Raw genomic sequence first — 21,158 nt, forward strand, 5'->3', positions numbered from 1 at the left:
CAGTCTGTTAACAGGTGATAGATAGGCTTGTCAGATGTAAATGACAATCACATGTATGCAAATGGATCAAGGTTTTCCAGTTAGATTCTCACTCCTTCAATATTACAGGACTCTGGAAAACAAAGAACGTGTCATTTGCTCAAAATGTAAGTGATTCTTATATTTGAGTGTTCACAACTGGAAATACCTTTCAAGATGCTAAAAGCTATGCTGCCTTGAGATCTGAAACATTTCTACTTTTGCACCATGTTTTTTAAAAAAATCTGCACTATACTTAACCAGAGATTAAATGAGTAATAGAGCATGAGTAGCTAACAGCCATGATGTATAAAATTATGTGTATACCTGCGCTATGCATGGAAAGCTGACCCTCAGATTTAGACATTCATTGAAAGAGTAGATAACTTGGTTCTAGTTTTTAACCTTCTCACATTCACATTTACTTGAGGGGATTCATGTTGTGTCATTCCTTCTCTCTGCTTTGCCACCAGAGTTCAATATGAGTATTTTAATGCCTTGTACACTTTGTTAAGGATGATCATGAATTATCATACTTTGACCTTTATGTTATTCTACAGCATCCCTCATCAGCAATTGCCATTATCAGTTATTTATAGCAGCGCTGGTCTGTAATGGAAAGGCCAATCTAAATTCTGAATATGTAAAAGATGTAGATCATGTAAGAAGTACTTAAAAATGTAAACAAATACCACTGCAGTGTTTGGTGGCTGATTCCTTTTTTCTAACTATAGGAGTACAAAATGTCACAACTGAAATCTACACTAAGGAAACACTATCCATAAAATGGAAATGATATCAAGCTACCACAGTTAAGCACTGTTCAAAGGGAATTCTTTTTTGATTTTAACATGAAGACTAAGTGTAATACAGGATAATTTAGGACCAGATATTTCCATCTCCTAAATAGCCTATCATGTCCTTTCATTCATTTTAGACAGGGCTTTGAAATACGCTGATTCTTTTGGAACTATTGGGTGTTCCTATTTATATGTTCTAGAAGTTCTCTTGATAAAAAGTTAAAATATTGAATTTAATAATAAAATAAAAATAATTTAATTTTTAAAATCTACATTTTCTGGATGTGTCAGTTGGTTAAGCCTGGATGTGTCAGTTGGTTAAGCCTTCAACTTTGGCTCACATTGTGATTTTAGGGTCCTGGGATCTAACCCAACCTCAGGCTCCCTGTTCAATGCAGAGTCTGTTCTCCCTCTTCCTCTGCCCCTCCCCACTGTTCCTCCTCTATCTCTCTTTCTCAACTCTCAAATAAATAACATCTTTTAAAAATCTACATTTTCTAATTAGTTCACTATAAGCTTTCCCAGAGTACTATTTTGAGTTCGTGACATCCTAGCCAACAGTATGACTGTGTTTAGTTAGAAAACTTTTTATTTAATTTAAAAGAGACTGAGAAGTAATCCCTGGCAGGAAATTTAGATCTCTACTCTAAAGAGAATATGAGTAAATTTAATTTTAAACCTAGTGATTTCCCCAAAGAAATTCTAGCTCAAGACATTTTTCTATCTTTCCTCTTTTTTTTTACAAGAAACTTCATACATCTCATGTAAAATATATCCGAAGTGAACAAAAGTAATATATTTGTACACATGAGTTAAGAATATAACACATAAGGAAATAATTCATCAAAGCACTTCAATTTTCTCTATATCAGCTTAGAAAACTAATTTTATTCTCAAGATTTTATTATTGTCACCAATATCCTTTGGCTTTTCCTTTAGCTCTCCTTTTTAAGGACTCTTCTTGTTCCAAATATTAATTATTTCATCATTGTTGTCATTTCGTCAATGATGGTATCCCTTTATCTCACAGTTACCTGATACGAGATAGCCCCATGCTAGGTGTTGGCTAAAATAGTCAAATTAGTCATTGCCTTTTCCTTTGAGACACTTATAGAACCATGAAGGAGGTAGACAAGTAAATTAATATGGGTAGTATTCTGGGACACATGGTATAATGCAGATAATATCCAGAAAAGAAATATTTGAATCAGACTAGGGAGAGGGTCCAGGGAAGGTTTCCCAGGAGAGCTGACTTTCAGCTCAGCTTTCAAAGGTTAGGTAATTGTTGAATGAAAGCCCGATGGCATGAAATACTAGTAGAATAAACAGATTTGTTGATAGATGGGAGAGTGGGATGATGATGAGGGCAAAACAAGAGATCTGAACCAACAGTTAAAGATCCTAATGACAGATGTGTCAACTAATATTATTGTGGTTCTACATATAGAGAATCATTACTTCTTACACCTTGAACTTATATTCATTTCACTTCAAGCACATTTCACTAAAGCTGGAAGCAAAACAAAACAAAACAAAAAAATCTTAAGCTCAAGTTCCGCTAGGGAACTGTGTTCTTTTGAAGGTTTTTTTTCTTTTGGGGCAATGCCTCTTTTACAGCTCCAGCTTTTCCTAGATTTCCATGACTCAGTCTCCATCCTGTGCCCCTTTGAGTTAGAAACGATAATGCCTTCCTTTTGGCTGGTCTTTGGAAGCATCACCAGCCCTACCCATGGCCAGGATGAGTTCATCATGACATCACAGAGGCCCATTGCATAGCTGGCTGTAACAACTGGCATAGAACTCATTTTACTTATTACATTGTGAGCCCTTTAAGGTTAGAGATATGTCTTTTCTGTCTCAGGCACCTCAAGTTTTAATATGATGTTTGGAACAAAAGAGCTCAACAAATGTAAATTTCAAATTCAGAGGAAAAAAAAGACGTGACTCAATCTTCAGGAAAAATTATTTTGCATTTAGAATGTTATAAATCAAGTACAGCTAAACTAAGAAAGCAATGCAGTAGATTTACATATGAAGTAAGATTGGTTTTGTTTTAGACCATTAAAAGAATGATACTTTGTATTCTGTGTTTTGTGCTTATATAACAAATCAGAATTATGAAAGACGAATAAATTGGAAAGTACAGGACTTAAGGTCTTCCTATTATCAGAATTCTAAATTTAACAGTTGTTATATAATTGTTAAAGGAACCAGAATTTCTTTTCTTTTTCCCTGCCAACTGAATTTCGTCTGACAGTTTAAATTTATTTTTAGAGAATATATGACAATCAGTTTACAACTTGGGCTTTCCTAATGTGGTGATTTTGACTTTCTAATTAAAACCTCCAAAGAACAATGGCCACCAATATTTAATGATTTATAAACCTTTTATTTTCTCTGCTTACCTCTCTTATTTACCCTGCACCTTATTAAATAAGAAGAGGAATTTTTACCAAAATGTATCTACTTATATTTCTGGTCATGTTTGTATTTGGTCATATTTATGTCTCTTAACTGAAACTCATTATATGTGTGATTCTCTACAGTATATCCATGTAGTACTATCTCACACTCTATACATAAAATTTCATGGATTTTACTGCTAAGGTCATTCAGCATTTACAAACTAATGCTATGAATCATGTCAACGTTATGGAACCACTGAAGGAAGTAGAAGGCAATGAATTTAATGACTGCATGTATGTTCTTTGTCAGAGTATGTTGGATGAATAGTGGAAGAGATTCATAAAACTCTTATTCAGAGTTCTGTATATGTTAATTGTTAACTCCAATTCAAGATTTCTTTAAAACAAAAGCAATGCTTACTAAATTCTCAATGATAAAAAAAAAACTGGCACTGTGATATATATTTTCTCACCTATATCAATATCACATTGCATATGAACAAACAAAACCAAAAAATTCAATAAAGAAAAAAAGCTCACTTTTGACACTGTAAACTAGGTCACAAGTGGCAGGCACAAGAATTCATATTGAAACTGAAGGTTTTCATAATACAATTTAATAACAATATTATTACCTGTTTTCTAACATAAATCAACATGCAGCTCAATTTAGATATAATTGGTAGCATTATATATAATATATATATTATATATATTGTATTTCTCAAATAATTTTAAGAAAGCTTTATTGATATTAATGGATTTAAATTTGCTTTTCAGGACCCTGCCGCACATTTACAATTATGGATCATCCACATCCAAGTAAATACACCAGAGTTTTCCTAAGATGGGCAGAACAAACTCCACAACAAAGTTAAGAGAAGAAACTGTATCTGAACGTTTCAGAAGGTCAGAAAGGCTGAGGGAGGCTGTCTGCAGAAGGGAGGGAGCTACACAAACAAAGACAGCAGAGAATAGGGCCCTCGTACCAGAGGGCTCACATGGGTAAGACCAATCCTCATAGCACTCAGCTTTAAAAATCATAGGGACCGAATTCTCTAGTTTGTAAAAACCAATGGTACTTGGAACTTGAATCTTTGGAGGTCACCTAACTCAGCAATGAGTGAGAGAAGAGGGTGAGGGATATTAAGTTGCAGCCCTTAAGGAGAGGTCAGCCTGTGTGGTAAGCAACATTAAAAGCAGTTTACACAACAGTAGGGGCAAAAAAAGACAGATCTGTTCATATTGACTTTGGAGCATGCTGGGGGATTTCTTTGAAATAAGGGAGCTAGCAAGCACCATTTTCCTCCCCCTGGCCCGCAGCCTAAACACAGAAATACCTGCAGGAATTTAGGCTGCATAGCTACTTACAGCCTCTGCCCAGGGCTCAGAACAAATTTTGTTAAAGCTGCATTTACAGCCCACCCAGCTACCTGGGACAGAGCTGCTTCCATGAGCTCTATTCAGCCTCCACATGAAACCCAACTGCACACCACCAGCCACTTTCAGAAACCAAACCCAGCAATCTCTATTCATCAATGCCTGCTGAGCCCAGCCTCACATCTGCAGTGACCCTTGTGTGCAGTCCCTAGCCACCACACTTTGGCATCCAGCATACAACTAGTGGCCCTACACAAATTTTGCTAACATTGCCACCTCACTTCCAAGTTCCCCAGCAGACACCACCCTCCTCAGAGCTGGCCTGGCTGTGTCCTACTACACCACAAGGAGCAAACACAGCCCACAAGCAAAGAGTCAGTTCATTCAAAAGGAAAAGTGACTCAGACATAACAGCAGGATGTAAGCAACACAGATAGGATAATCTGAAGTGCCAGGTTCTGATGAACAGGGGACACTGCACTGCAGGGGACTCCAGGACCTCCTCTTCATAAAATTACTACTTCCAAGAGCAAAGGACATAGCTGACTTTCTTAACACATAGAAAAAGACACAGAGGCAGACAAAGTGAGGAGACAGAGAAATTTATCCCAAAAAAGAAAAGGACAAAGCTATAGCCATAGATCTGAGCCTGCCTTCAGCTCAGGTCATGATTCCGGAGTCCTGGGATGGAAACCCATGTAAGGCTCCCTGCTCAATATAAGAGAAAAATAATAAAAGAAGACCTAGGTCTGAAAAACAAATTAAGTGGTGTGTGTACACACACACAATGGGACATTATTCAGCCATAGAAAAGGAAGGAAATCTTGCCATTTACAATAACATATATTAAGCTAGAGTATGATACTAAGGGAAATAAGTCAGTCAGAGAAAGATACCATATGATTTCATTCTTATGTGGAATTTAAGAGACAAAACATAAGAGCAAAGGGAAGAGAGAGAAAGAGACAGACTTAATTACAGAGAACTGCTGTTTGGGGGAGGGGGAAACAGGTGAAACAGGTGATGGGGGTTAAGGAGGTCCCTGTGATGAGCACCAAGTGATGTATGGAATCACTACAATCACTATACACCTGAAACTAATATAACACTGAGTGTTGATAGGAATTGAAATAAAAACTTCAACTGCCTTTCAATTTCTGATATACATCCTTGAAACTGATGTTAATAATGCTAAGTTGGTAAAAGGGTTAGAGAATTCATTTAACTTGAATAAATGAAGTTTGTTTTTAAAGATTTTATTTATTTATTTATTCATAAGAGACACAGAGAGAGCAGCAGAGACACAGGCAGAGGGAGAAGCAGGCTCCATGCGGGGAGCCTGATGTAGGACTCGATCCAGGGACTCCAGGATCACGTCCTGAGCCGAAGGTACACGCTTATCAGCTGAGCCACCCAAGTAGCTCACAAATGAAGTTTCGAAACTAATATGCTGTTGCTTTAATGTCAAAGTGGTAACTGTAAATACAATAAGCCAGTTTCTCAATTATGACGACAACATGAAAGGAAAATAATATTTTGATATTAAACTCAAATATACTGGGAACAATCTGAGTACCTGAATTTACTTTTTCAACTGTGAACTTTATTAAGTCTACATAGAAAAGAACTATTTCCGATGGAAATTTAGTGTTCAAATGGCAATGTGAAATGTAAAGTTAACACTGGATATTGAAAATTGATTATAAAAAGGATCATAAATATCTCAATTTTATATTTATTATATGTTGAACTGAAGTTTGCATATATTGGGTAAAGATATATACCAGAAATAATCTCATCTATTTTTCTTTTCATGTAATAGAAAAAAATTTAAATTACACATGTGTCTTGCATTATATTTCTTTTGAACAACATGAGTATAGTGTTCTAGATGCATGAATTACTTCAAGTTTACCAATTATATGACTTCTATATATTGATTTGTCTGTTTAATATCTTTCTGAGGGAGACGTGTCAAAATTTTCCATTTAATTACAAATATGCATATATCTGTGTCTTCTGGTCATTCTGCAAATTTTGTTATGTATATGATAAATTATAAAAGACAAACTTAGAACGATAATACATGCTGAGTGTAATGACTATCTTCTCATAAAATGGTCCTTTAAAAAAAAAAAAGCAACTTTATTTTACCTGAAAGAGATAAAGAGAGCATGAAAGGGCAAAGGGGCAGAGGGAGAAGCAGTCTTTCCACAGAACAGGGAGCCAGATGCGGGGCTTGATCCCAGGACCCTGAGATCATGACCTGAGCTGAAGGCAGATGCTTAACTGACAGTTACCCAGGTGCCCCAAAACAATCTTCTATCTCTGGTAGCATTTTTGACCTAATGTTTGCTTTTTCAAATGTTATTGTCACACTGGCTTGTTTTGGTCTTTTAATGGTATAAGTTTATTTCTTTATCATACTATCTTCAAACTTGCTAAATCATTTTTTATTTAATGTGTTTTATAAGCACGAGATAGTTGAAGTCCAAATCTATTTAACTTAAATATCATGACCTTATGGTTTATCCTTCCTCCATATCATTTTTTCTTATTTGTTCCAACATTTTTAGATTTCCTTTTCCTTTCATCCTTCTACTGAGTTAGTCAAGATTTTTTTTAAAGATTTTATTTATTCATGAGAGACAGAGAGAGACAGAGAGAGAGAGGCAGAGACAAAGGCAGAGGGAGAAGCAGGCTCCCTTCGGGGAGCCCTTTGTGGGACTTGATCCCAGAGCCTGGGATCACACACTAAGCTGAAGGCAGACACTCAACCACCCAGGCACCCCTACTCAAGATTTTTTTTTATTCCACTTCCCTCTCCACTCTGTTACTCTGTCAGTTACAACATCTTCTAATTTTTACCTCCTTTTAGAGATTAAAACATTCCTAATTTAATCATGTCTTTAAAAATTCACTTCTTACCAATGGAATATGGGAGTCTAAAATAAACTTACCCCTTTGTTGCTTATTTTTATAATAATCTAATGGAGATACAATTCACAAACCATAACGTTCACATTTATAAAGTACATAATTCAGAGAATTTTAATATATTCATCGAGTTGTGAATCCATGAACACTATTCAATTCTGCAACATGTTCATCACCCCAAAAAGTGACCTCCTATCCGCTAGCAGTCACTGTACATTCCATCCTCCTCCATCCTGGTTAACCACTTACCTACTTATAGTCTCGGCAGATTTGCCCATTCTGGACACTTCATGTTGGTGGAATTATAAAATATGTGACCCATAAATGTGTATTTTTAGTTCCCTTTTTCAGCCCTGCTACACTAAAAGAAGAGTCTCTAAAGTCATGTTCTTCTCTATACCCCAGTGATTACATTATCCTTTTGACATTAATGATTGCCAATAATCAGAGAACACACACACACACACACACACACACTCTCTCTCTCTCTCTCTCTCTTTCTCTCTCAAGGGCTTATGTTTCTTAATACAGTAGCATGTTCCCTCTCTGATATCATTTTTCTTCCTTTTCTTTCTTAACTGTTGTCTTACAAATCATCACAGAAGATCTTTATTTCTGGCTTTGGTACCACCTCTCTTCTAGTCACCATGGCACAGAATCTGGGAATCAAACATTTTCCTGTCAACCATTTGCTCCAAGTTATTAAGTTTGTATGTCATAAAACTAATGCTTATCATTCCTTCATAATGTGTATAACCACCACTTTTATATTGCCTTAATGAAATTCTCTACAGCTCTTCAAAGCCAGCTCAAAACTCACTTTTTTCATAATGCTTTTCTTTGTGCACTATCCATCCTCTTTCCCCTGTGCCAGGTAACACTGTACCTTCTTTGTATTCTTTAAATTCTGTTTTAAATGATACCTAATTTTTAAAATCTGTCTTATCTGTACTCTTAAATTTTAAGATTCTTGCATCTCCTTCCATTACTAGCATAAAGCATTCCACATAATTCATGTACAAAAATATCTTTTAAATTACATTTTAACATGCCTTCACAAGTAATAGTTCTTAGGGAATATCATATTACAGTTTTCATATTTATGAAGCTGCCTACATAGTCACTACATTCTTATGAAAATTTGACCAGATACAGAGGCAGTTCTAAAAAATGGTAATACTGATAGTTTTTAAAATCTGAACCCAAACTTTATCCCAGAAATTGCATTACTTGTATTATTATGCCAGAAATAAAAATACTACATTCTCAGTTGCCTAAAGAACTCATCTATATATAATCTTCTAACCTTACAATTGTAGAGTTTTAAGAACTTTTAAATTATTTTATGCCAAATAATGAAAATGAAATTACTTCATAATAAAGTAAAAAAATTATAAGCAAATAATAAAGTGTTCTAATTAAAACAAATTCACAGAACTAGTATATTTGAGAGCATTAATATTACTTTTACTTCCTTAATTTTTATTATTTTTAAAATCTCACCCTGTTATCAGAATTTAATGCTGTCTACAAAAATACATATAAGAAAACATCATAAACTAAAAGACACAAATATATATAAAATATGCGTTAAACAGTACATGCAGTCATGGATAAAACTAAATCACAAAATGCATTCTGTAAGTTTCACAGAATCACTAACATGAGATTAAATATTTGATTCAGAGCTTTCTATGAGCCAATATAAACAGGGAAGCATAAACAGCAATATAATTCAGAGCCTCAAGGGAACACAAAACCAAATGAATTGCATTATCCCTTTGTCATCAGTAATTTCCTACAGTGGTAGGGAACACACACATCCCTACTGCTGATGGGTTATATTTCAATACAATAGGATGTTGATAATGATGAAAAGTTATCAGTTAGAAGCCCACTCTTGTATGAGAATCAGGGCAGGAAACAATCCCCAGAGCTTGGGTTTTGAGTTATCTTTAGGACGCCTGGGTATCAATAGTTTTTAACTATATCTCCAAGTAACCAACCGGTCACCAATTTGAACTGGATCTTGACTAAACAAATGAGACCACAAAATGTGATTCCCAGATTGGCAGGGAACCATATCACCTGGGAACTTATTAAAAATGTAAAATTTTAGGGTCTACCCCAGGCCTACTTAATCAGAAACTCTGGAGTGAGCCCAAGATACCCGGGTTTTAACAAACTCCCTAGGCGATTCCAACACACGCTTGAGAAGTGGAGGGCTAACATGGTCCTTGGCAAAGCGGAATGAGATCACCTTGATAGGCTCATCTCCACAAAATCTAGGGTCTGGACATTAGGAAAAGAGGAAGGCAAGAACCATTTGGATTACTGGACACTTCCTGATTATTGTTTTTTCTCCTGGTCGCCATCACTAACACTTCACTAGTCTTCTTTTTCTTCAGATGTATTTATAGACTACCATCTTTTCTCTCTTTCTATCTCCTGAGGCATAAAACTGCAATAAAATCATTTTATAAACCTTTGAAATGCTTAGCTTTTAAGCGAGAGAGATTCATGAGAAAATTTAGGATGGTGTTTAAGAGCAAAGGCTTTAGCATCTGTGAGATGTGGATTTCAAGATTCCAGCTCTCAAGCTTACTAAAACTATGGGCTCATATAGGCAAGCTGGTTAAAATCTAAACTCACAGGAAAATAGGGATAATTATACCACCCTACAAAAGTTCACTGGGTGAACTGAATGTGATTATACATGAAAGGCATCCACACAAAGCCTATCATACAATAAATATTCAATTAGTATTGCTTTACTTTGAAAATGCTTCATTACATGAAAGCCACTACTGTTCATTTATAAGACCTCCCTGTTAGCTTTGTGTAATCAGAGAAGACATCCTAGAGGACATGTACCTACTTAGATGTCAGAATTTACCTATAAACCTCGCATTTCCCCCCATTTTCATCATCGTTCACTTAACTGTTTAGATATTATTCTTTGAAATAGGCAAATTAAAGATAGGCTTTAAGTATAAACCGTAGACATAATTTATTTTTATTCTAGTTAAAGTTTACTTCTGAGAGATAAATCACCTGAAATCTCTAGAGAAAAGGATTTAAAGCAGAAATGATTTTTTCCATTAGTGCCAACACATTTATATTACTATTAAGTGGTAAGTACATTAGTGTTAGTACCTATTATGTATGACTACACATATTTTTATAAATGATTCAAATTACTTTTACAGATTCAAATTACTTTTACAGATAAGTTTTAAATAAATGCTATGGAGTCGATCTATGGAGAGATATATATTCATCAATGCATGAAAAAATAATATTCCATGTTCTTTATTTTGTCACACCTCAATCTTCTATCCTTTGGTTATTTAGCCTATAAAACAAAACAAAAATATAATTTTTTGTTATCAGCTTCTTTTAATAAACTAATCTGATCTTCCCCTTTGATAACTAAGGCATATCCTTTCCTTGGATAGTATTGTCACTAAAACTTGAAGAAAATTAGTTCTACATAGGAACCTTGCTGAAAAAATCCATGCGATAAAGGAACTATATTTTGAGTTTCATTATGACTGCAGTTCTAAAAGACAGACTTTGTAAGATCAATGTAAACAGTACCTCAAAGAAAAGATCTGTGCCAGATAGCATTACTAAATGAAAACTACCTTTGCTCCTAGCTTATTTTAAGTATCATATAACTCTCAGAAATAATTTACTGTCTTAATATTAGAGATACTTGGATGGCTGCATTGAACTCATATCATCCTGCAAATATATATCTTTTTTAATTTATTTTTATTTTTTTAGATATTTATTTGTTTTAGAGAGTACAAGAGAGAGACAAAGAGAGAGAATCTCAGGCAGACACCCTGCTGAACCCAGAGCCCAATACGGGGCTCAATCTTACCACCTTGAAATCATAACCTGAGCTGAAATTGAGTCAGATGCTTAACCCATTGGGCCACCCAGGCACCCCTAAATAGCTTTTTAATATGCAAACACAAGCACCAGATTTAAGCAAAAACCTTCATAAAGAAATTGTGCTATCCTCCCTTACTTATATTTCTGTGACTACTGAATGAATATACCAACAACTGGAGAAGATAAGAGCTTTTTTTTCTGCTCTACTGTAGTTCACCATGTATTTTTTTTATACTAAGCCTCGTGTAGACTTTAACTTTTGTTCAATATGTTTTAGTATCTCAAAATCTCCAGAAAAGTTGAAATTCAATGCATTTTCATTTAAAAGGATAAAAGTTTTTAAAACCCACTTTTATGGTACTCCTTGGTGACTGAAGATATTAAACTAAATTAATGATAAATTGAGAGTACAACTAAACCAAGCAGATGTAGGTGAAGAAATGTTTCCATTAGAATAAAATTATTGAAAATGCAGATTATAGTAAGAGATGTTTTTGGCTAAATTTTTAGGGAGCCACTTTATGAAGTAAACTCAGAAAAAGTGTTTCATTAAAAAAAGGCATTTCAAAGCACGTTTCCTAGTGCTGATATTTAAGAAAGACAGAGAAGGGAAAATATTAAGGCCCTGGGATTAACAAGATTTATAATCTAGTAGGAGAAGGAAAATAAACCCACATGGATATGCAGAAAACTCAACAGACAGAAATAAATATGTGTGAAATAAGAACAACCATACAGTATATTACTGAAATAAATTAAAACCCTAAAGTCAGGAAGAGTGCTCACTTTGTCAGCACATATGCTAAAGTCAGGAAGAAAGTTTTCTCTTTCTGTCTCAGCCACCTCTACCCTCCACTTACAGATACAGCTTACCTGACAAACATCCTAAAGCTTAATTGGTACCATTTCCTTCCTGGCATCTTGACCACAGCAAAATATATTCTCCACTATCCTAGCAACTTCTAGTCAAGATTCTCATCTAATATGATTCTGATATAAATATTCAGTGCCCTTAGAATTTAAAATAATGGCTGTGATTTGGCAGATCAGTAGTGTTATTTTCTAGGCATATTTGCCCACAGTATTTTTTCCACACAGTCCTCCATGCCATCAGATATGATGCCAACCCCAGAAGCAAAAGTTACTTTCACTTCATTCCGGACATAACTTCTCATTTTTTCTAAGTAGCATCCTTTAGTTTTGTGAATATCTTTATTTCATTTTAAAGACCCATCTTCTTCCCATTATGGTTGATAGTATTCATAAGTAATTGAAAGTGAATGTATGTTACAAACAGAAAATTCTTTAGAACTCTGGAGAGGCAATCATTCATCATATAGGTAAAAATAATGGCATTGCTTCTGCCTTGCTGGAGCTTATGGGCTTGGAAAGACATAGAAGGTCTTTACTTCTCAGAGATACTGTTTCTCTTTAGTTCGTGTCAATAAATCTCCCTGAATCATTTCAATGAATTTTCCTCTTTCTTTTCTCAATTCTGTCCACAGACACCAGAATTAATTTTTAATGCCCCTCTCTTATCTTATGACTCATTTGCATAAGAACCTAAATGACTCCTGTATGCTCCCAATATCCCCCCAACCCCTGCCAGTATTAAACCCCTTAGTGTAGTATATAGGTTGTCTGCAATTTAATTCAACTGATCCTTCCAATCCTCTATCATAATGTAAGAACTAACATTTAACACTGCATTAGGGACACGTACTTTGATGACTGTTTTGCATGTATTTTCTTATTTGTAGCTGACAATAATTATATGAGATATGTAGTAGTCTGCTGATGTTTTTTTCAGATGAAGAAACTAAAATACAAAGAGTTTGTACCATCACCTATTTCCACACAGTTAATGAATGCTGGCTCTGGGATTAAACTTTGTGTTATTTGATCTCACTTGTTCACTACAGTAAGTTAAATAATGGCCCCCAAAGATATCAGGTCCTAAACCCTGGAACCTGTAAAACCTGATATCTTATTTAGCAAAGCCTATGCAGATGTGATTAAAGTAACATTCTGGAGGTGGAGCAATTATCCTGAATTAAATGGATGAACTCTTAATGCAATCACAAGTGTCACTACAAAAGTGAGGCAGGTAGAGACTTGACACAGACATTAGAGAAGGAGGCAATGTGACCATGGAGGCAGAAAATGGGAGTGATGTGTCTACAAACCAAGAAATGGCAGCAGCTACCAGAGTCTTCAGAGGGGAGTACCCTCTCAATACCTTGCTTTTGGCTCAGTGATATTTATTTCAGACTTTTGGCCTCTGGAACTTGGAAAAATTGTTTTCTATTGTTTAAAGCCTCCAAGTTTGTGATAGTTTGTTACAGCAGCCACGGGAAACTAACACAAGAACAGAAACTGTTCTACACTGCCACCTATAGGCAAATTCTCTGGTTCCCAAATCGGAATCATCTCAGTAGGAATTAGAGTAATGGCCACAGATCTGGATACAGGGGCATTACTTCCAAGTCTGTAGTAATAAATACTTGGGTAGAAAAGTCAGATAACCCAAACCTGAAGGAAATGAGATACCCAGAGTCCAGGAAAACTCTTCAAAAAAAAAAAAAAAAAAGGCATCAAATTAGAATTAGAGAAGCATCGCAGAAGACATAGGCCAAGAGTAACCCTAAATAATGATGTTAGCTTCCTTTAGTTGTTATACTGAAAGAAAATTTGGTTCTTGAACTTGTCAGGCCTAATCCTGCAAGATGGAAAGAGCTGGTTATTTCTAAAGGGAGAGATTCCCATGTAACAACAAACTAGTAAGGTAGGTTTAATGAATGTAGTCACATGTATTCATTGTTGGGTGAACAGCTGCAAGTAGGTGTATGGTTTAATGACGTGGCAACATAAAAACAGATCCCTGGGTATATGTAAACGTTTGGGCTTTGACTGATTCTACTCAACATGTACATCATTAAGTGCTAGCAACAGAAAGACACCAGGATCAAGATGCAGATTTCGTCACCTAGGGCTACACATCATTCAGTGACAAATTATAGTAAATTAAACCAGATTGTACTTATAGGCACACCTTGGAGATATTGTGTCTTCAATTCCAGGCCACCAAAATGAAGCAAGTATCTCAGTAAAGTGAATCAACTGATTTTTTTTTTTGGTTTTGCACTGCATATAAACATTGTGTGTATACAATATTGAAGTCTATTAAAAGTGTGCAATAGCATTATGTCCAAAAAACACAATGTATATACCTTAAATTTAAAAATACTTTATTACTGGGATGCATGGGTGGTCCAGTGGTTGAGCGTCTGCCTTCAGCTCAGGGCATGATCCTGGAGTCCCAGGATGCAGTCCCACATGGGGTTCCCCACAGGGAATCTGCTTCTCCCTATGCCTAGGTCCATGCCTCTTTCTCTTTCTGCATCTCTCATGAATAAATAATTAAAATCTTTAGAGATCCCTGGGTGGTGCAGCGGTTTGGCACCTGCCTTTGGCCCGGGCGCGATCCTGGAGACGTGGGATCGAGTCCCACGTCGGGCTCCTTGCATGGAGCCTGCTTCTCCCTCTGCCTATGTCTCTGCCTCTCTGTCTCTCTCTGTGTGACTATCATGAATAAATAAAATCTTTAAAAAAAATAAAAAAATAAAATCTTTAAAAAATAAAAATACTTTTATTACTAACAAATACTAACCATCATGTTAGTTGGTTGCAATCACTGATCACAGATCCACGTAACAAATTAAGTAATAATAAGTAAGTTTGAACTGCAAGAAGGACACAGAGACATGAAGTGAGAAATGCTGTTGAAATAAAAATAACACCAAAAGACTTGCTCAATGCAGGGTTGCCACAAACTTCAATTTGTAAAAAAAAAAAAAAAAAAAAAAAAAACAACAACAAAAAACAACAACAACAACAAAAAAAGATATGTTTGAAGCATGATAAAATAAGGTATGTCTATGTAAAAAAGTGTTAAAGTGATTAGTTATTAAAGAAAAAAGGGTTTTTTCTCATAACAGTTATCAAAATAAATTCTCAGATGAATTAAAGGCATAATTGTGAAACAATGAAACTACTGACATATAGTAGATAATATAGGTGAATTTTATATGAACATGGCTAGAGAAAGCCTTTTTAAGCATAAAAGTCATAATGATATCACCAAGATGGCAAGAAAAATGGTCTTCTTCAGTTCCCTCAGAGAAAAACCAACTAGGAATATTCATAGTCAAGGCATCTTTGTGAAAGTCCCAGAACCAAGGATGAGGCTGGAGTATCTACTTGGCTCAGAAAAAAAAATAATAATAAAATAATGCATTTGAAGGGTAAAGGGAGCAGTTTTACTTTGACCTATTCACCCTTTCCCCAAACCAGTGCCGTACAGCACAAAGATGTACTCCCAAAAACCTCTGATTTCTCCAGTGTGAAAAAGCCCAAGGGAGGGTATCCAGCTTCTCCACTGTTATGAGTGCTTCTAAGGATGCCTACACTTCAGTCTCATCTCACAGGGACCACTGGAGAAATAAATAGCATAAGACCTTCAAGTATTAGAGATGGAGAGGGGGAAAGGAGCTCATAGCAATTAAGGCAGCGATCATGGTAAGCTGTGGTTTTGGTAGTGTAAGTACCTGAACAGAGCTCTTAGCTAAGAGCCAGAGTGAGAGCCATTTGGAGAATCAAAGCGATGGTGCTTGCTTCAGCAGCACATATACTAAAATTGGAATGATACAGAGAAGATTAGCACGGCCCTTGCACAAGGATAACATGAAGCATTCCATATTTTTTCAACTTCTGGTCTTTGACCTTGTCAGAATCATCTAGTGTGAAATTTATTTAGGTCATGGTTGATATTCTTGACTCAGCCCGCTCATACAGCCACTCTGCACTTAGCAAAATGATGAGAAGGAAGAATTCAACACAAAAGAAAGAATCATAAACAGTGCTCTCTGCCCCAGAGTTACAGAATTTAGATTACAATTCAGTATAGAAAGTCAATTCAGAAGCACAATTATAAAGCTACTAGTGGCTCTGGAAAAAAAGCATAAAGGATTCAAGAGACTTCATAACTGCAGAAATTAGATCTAATCAGGATGATATTAAAAATCAATTAAATGAGATGCAATCCAAACTGGAGGTCCTAATGATGAGGGTTAATGATGTAGAAGAAAGAGTGAGAGATATACAACACAAGTTTATGGCAAGGAGGAGGCTGAGGAAAAAAGAGAAAAACAATTAAAAACCACGAGGAAAGGTTAAGGGAAATAAATGATAGCCTCAGAAGGAAAAATCTGCATATTGAACAAGTCATAGCTCAGAACTTCCCTAATTTGGGGAGGGAAATGGGCATTCAGATCCAGGAGATAGAGATATCTTCCCCCAAAAAAATCAATAAAAACCATTCAACACCTCAACATTTAATAGTGAAACTTGCAAATTTCAAAGATAAAGAGAAAATCCTTAAAGCGGTAAGAGACAAGAGATCCCTAACTTATATGGGGGAAAATATCAGATTAACAGCAGACCTCTCCACAAAGACCTGGCAGGCCAGAAAGGGCTGGCAGGATATATTCAGGGTCCTAAATGAGAAGAACACACAGCCAAGAATACTCTATCGAGCAAGGCTCTCATTTATAATAGAAGGAGAGATAAAAAGCTTCCAAGAGAGGCAGAAACTGGAAGAATATGTGACCACTAAACTAGCTCTGCAAGAAATATTAAGGGGGACCCTGTAAAATAAATAGGAAGCCCAAAGAACTAACCCACAAAAACAGGGACTGAATAGGTATTATGATGACACTAAGTTCATATCTTTCAATAGTTACTCTGAACATGAATGGGCTAAATGATCCCATCAAAAGACACAGGGTTTCAGACTGGATTAAAAAAAGCAAGACCCATCCATTTGCTGTCTACCAGAGATTCATTTGAGACCTAAGGACACCTCCAAACTGAAAATGAAAGGGTGGAGAACCATTAACATTCAAATGGTCCTCAAAAGAAAGTAGGGGTGGTAATCCTCCTATCAGATAAAGGTTATCCCAAAGACTATAGTAAGAGATGAAGAGGGACACTATATCATACTCAAAGGGTCTATCCAACAAGAAGACCTAACAATCATGAATATTTATTCCCCTAATGTGAGAGCTGCCAAGTATATCAAACAATTAATAACCAAAGTAAAGACATATTAAATTATAATACACTAATAGTAGGAGATTTCAACCTGGCACTTGTGGCAAATGACACCAAAGAAACAAGAGCTTTAAATGATACACTGGACCAGATGGATTTCACATATATATACAGAACTTTGTCTCTGAATGCAACTGTATACACATTCTTCTCAAGTGCACATGGGACTTTCTCTGGAATAGACCACATATTGGGTGACAAATCAGGTCTCAGGCAATACCAATAGATTGGGATTGTTCCCTGCATATTTTCAGACCACGATGCTTTGAAACTTGAACTCAATCACAAGAAGAAATCTGAAAGAAACTCAAACACATGGAGGTTAAAGACCATCCTGCTAAAAGATGAAAGGGTCAACCAGGAAATTAGAGAAGAATTTAAAAAGATTCATGGAAACTAATGAGAATGAAGATACAACCATTCAAAATCTTTGGGATACAGAAAAAGCAGTCCTGAGACAGAAATACATCACAATATAAGCATCCCTCAAAAAATTGGAAAAAACAAATACACAAGCTAACCTTGCACCTAAAGGAACTGTAGAAAGGACAGCAAATAAACCTATACCAAGTAGAAGAAGAGAGTTTAAAAAGATTTGAACAGAACTCAATGAAGTAGAGACCAGAAGAACTGTAGAACAGATCAACAAAACCAGGAGTTGGTTCTTTGAAAGAATTTGTAGAGAGATAAACCATTAGTCATCCTTTTTGAAAAGAAAGGAGAAAGAACTCAAATTATAAAATTATGAATGAAAGGGGAGAAATCACAATCAATACCAATGAAATACAAACGATTTAAAAATATATTATAAGCATCCATACACCCATAAATTAGGCAATCTAGAAGAAACAGACACATTTCTGGAAAACCACAAACTACCAAATTGGAACAGGAATAAATAGAAAACCTGAACAGGCCAATAACCAGGGAGGAAATTGAAGCAGTCATCAAAAACCTCCCAAGACACAAAAGTCCAGGGCCAGATGGTTTCCCAGGGGAATTCTATCAAACATTTAAAGAAGAAACAAAACCTATTCTACTAAAGTTGTTCTGAAAGATAGAAAGGGACAGAATACTTCCAGACTCATTGTATGAGGCCAGCATCATCTTAATTCCAAAACCAAAGACCCCACCAAAAAGGAGAATTATAGACCAATATCCCTGATGAACACAGTTGCAAAAATTCTCAAAAATATACTAGCCAATAGGATCCAACAGTACATTAAGAAGATTATTCACTGTGACCAAGCGGGATTTATCCCTGGAATGCAAGGCTGGTTCAACACTCCTAAAGCAAGCAACGTGATAGATCATATCAACAAGAGAAAAAAACAAGAACCATATGATCCTCTCAATAGATGCAGAGAAAACATTTTTAAAAAGATTTTATTTATTTCTTCATGAGAGACACACACAGAGAGAGAGAGAGAGGCAGAGACACAGGCAGAGGGAGAAGCAGGCTCCACATAGGGAGACCAAGGTAGACTCTATCCTGGGACTCCAGGATTAGGCCCTGGGCTGTAGGTGGTGCTAAACTGCTGAGCCACCGGGGTGGGGGGTGGGGGGCAGAGAAAGCATTTGACAAAATACAGCATCCATTCCTGATCAAAACTCTTCAGAGTGTAGGGATAGAGGGAACATTCCTCACCACCTTAAAAGTCATCTATGAAAAGCCCAGAGCAAATCTCATTCTCAATGGTTGGAAACACTGAGAGCCTTTCCCCTAAGATCAGGAACAAGACAGGGATGTCAACTCTCACCGCTGATATTCAACATAGTACTAGAAGTCCCAGACTCAGCAATCAGACAACAAAAAGAAATAAAAGGCATTGAAACGGCAAAGAAGTAGTCAAACTCTCCCTCTTCACAGATGACATGGTAAGGTACCTATAAAACCCAAAAGACTCTATCCCAAGATTGCTAGAACTCATACAGCATTTCGGCAATGTGGCAGGATACAAGATCAATGCTCAGAAATCAGTGGCATTTCTATACAGTAATAATGAGACTGAAGAAAGAGAAATTAATCAATCCCAAAATCCCATTTAGGTTTATTGCACCCCAAAGCATTAGATACCTAGGAATAAACCTAATCAAAGAGATAAAGGATCTATATCCAAAAACCTACAGAATGCTTCTGAAAGAAATTGAGAAAGACACAAAGAGATGGAAAATATTCCATCCTCATGGATTGGAAGAATTAATACTGTGAAAATTTCTCTGCTACCCAGGGCTATTTACACATTTAATGCAATCTCTATCAAAATACCATAGACTTTCTTCAGAGAGTTGGAACAAATCATCTTCAGATTTGTGTGGAATCAAAAAAAGACCCTGAATAGCCAGGGGAATTTTGAAAAAGAAAACCAGAGCCGGGGGCATCACAATGTTGGATTTCAAGTTGTACTACAAAACTCTGATGATCAAGACAGTGTGGTACTGGCACAAAAACAGACACATAAACAGTGGAACAGAATACAGAACCCAGAAATGGGCCCTCAACTCTATGGTCAAATAATATTCGACAAGGCAGGAAAGACTATCTACTGGAAAAAGGACAGTCTCTTCAATAAATGGTGCTGGGAAAATTGGATAGCCATGTGCAGAAGAATGAAACTAGACCACTCTCTTACACCATACACAAAGATAAACTCAAAAGGGATGAAAGAGCTAAATGTGAGACAAGAATCCATCAAAATCCTAGAGGAGAACACAGGCAACACCCTTTTTGAACTTGGCCACAGCAACTTCTTGCAAGATACATCTGTGAAGGCAAGGGAAACAAAAGCAAAAATGAATTCTTGGGCCTTCATCAAGATAAAAAGCTTCTGTGCAGCAAAAGAAACAGTCAACAAAATTAAAAGACAACCTACGGAATGATAGAAGATATTTGCAAATGACATATCAGATAAAGGGCTAGTATCCAAGATCTATAAAGAACTTATTAAACTCAACAGCAAAGAAACAAACAATCCAATCATGAAATGGGCAAAAGACATGAACAGAAATCTCACAGAGGAAGACATAGACAAGCACATGAGAAAATGCTTTGCATCACTGGCAATCATGGAAATACAAATCAAAACCACAATGAGATACCACCTCCCACCAGTGAGAATGGTGAAAATTAACAAGACAGGAAACAACCAATGTTGGAGAGGATGTGGAGACAGGGGAACCCTCTTACACTGTTGGTGGGAACGTGAACTGGTGCAGCCACTCTGGAAAACTGTGTGGAGGTTCCTCAAAGAGTTAAAAATAGAGCTGCCCTATGACCCAGCAATTGCACTGCTTGGGGATTTACCCCAAAGATACAGATGCAGTGAATGACCGAGACACCTGCACCCTAATGTTTATAGCAGCAATGTCCACAGTAGCCAAACTGTAGAAAGAGCTTCAGTGCCCACTGAAAGATTAATGGATAAAGAAGATGTGATCTATATACACAATAGAATATTACTCAGCCATTTAAACGACAAATACCCTCCATTTGTTCAATGTGGATGGAACTGGAGGGTGTTATGCTGAGTGATGTAGGTCAATC

At 36.2% G+C, this 21,158-nt stretch overlaps 1 protein-coding gene, 1 long non-coding RNA gene and 1 pseudogene across 2 annotated transcripts in view; 2 read left to right on the forward strand and 1 right to left on the reverse strand.

Moving 5' to 3' along the window:
- Nucleotides 1-21,158, reverse strand: part of MALRD1 (MAM and LDL receptor class A domain containing 1) — a 649,658-nt gene that overhangs the window by 362,247 nt on the left and 266,253 nt on the right.
- LOC112670353 (uncharacterized) lies at nucleotides 2,595-19,061 on the forward strand. Its single transcript, XR_003142904.3, has 3 exons — nucleotides 2,595-2,854; nucleotides 4,004-4,132; nucleotides 5,883-19,061. It is a non-coding gene; the product is annotated as an uncharacterized LOC112670353 (long non-coding RNA).
- Nucleotides 16,110-16,206, forward strand: LOC112670423 (U6 spliceosomal RNA; annotated as a pseudogene).

The sequence above is a fragment of the Canis lupus genome, chromosome 2 (assembly GCF_003254725.2).
Source record: "Canis lupus dingo isolate Sandy chromosome 2, ASM325472v2, whole genome shotgun sequence".
Lineage (NCBI taxonomy): Eukaryota > Metazoa > Chordata > Mammalia > Carnivora > Canidae > Canis > Canis lupus.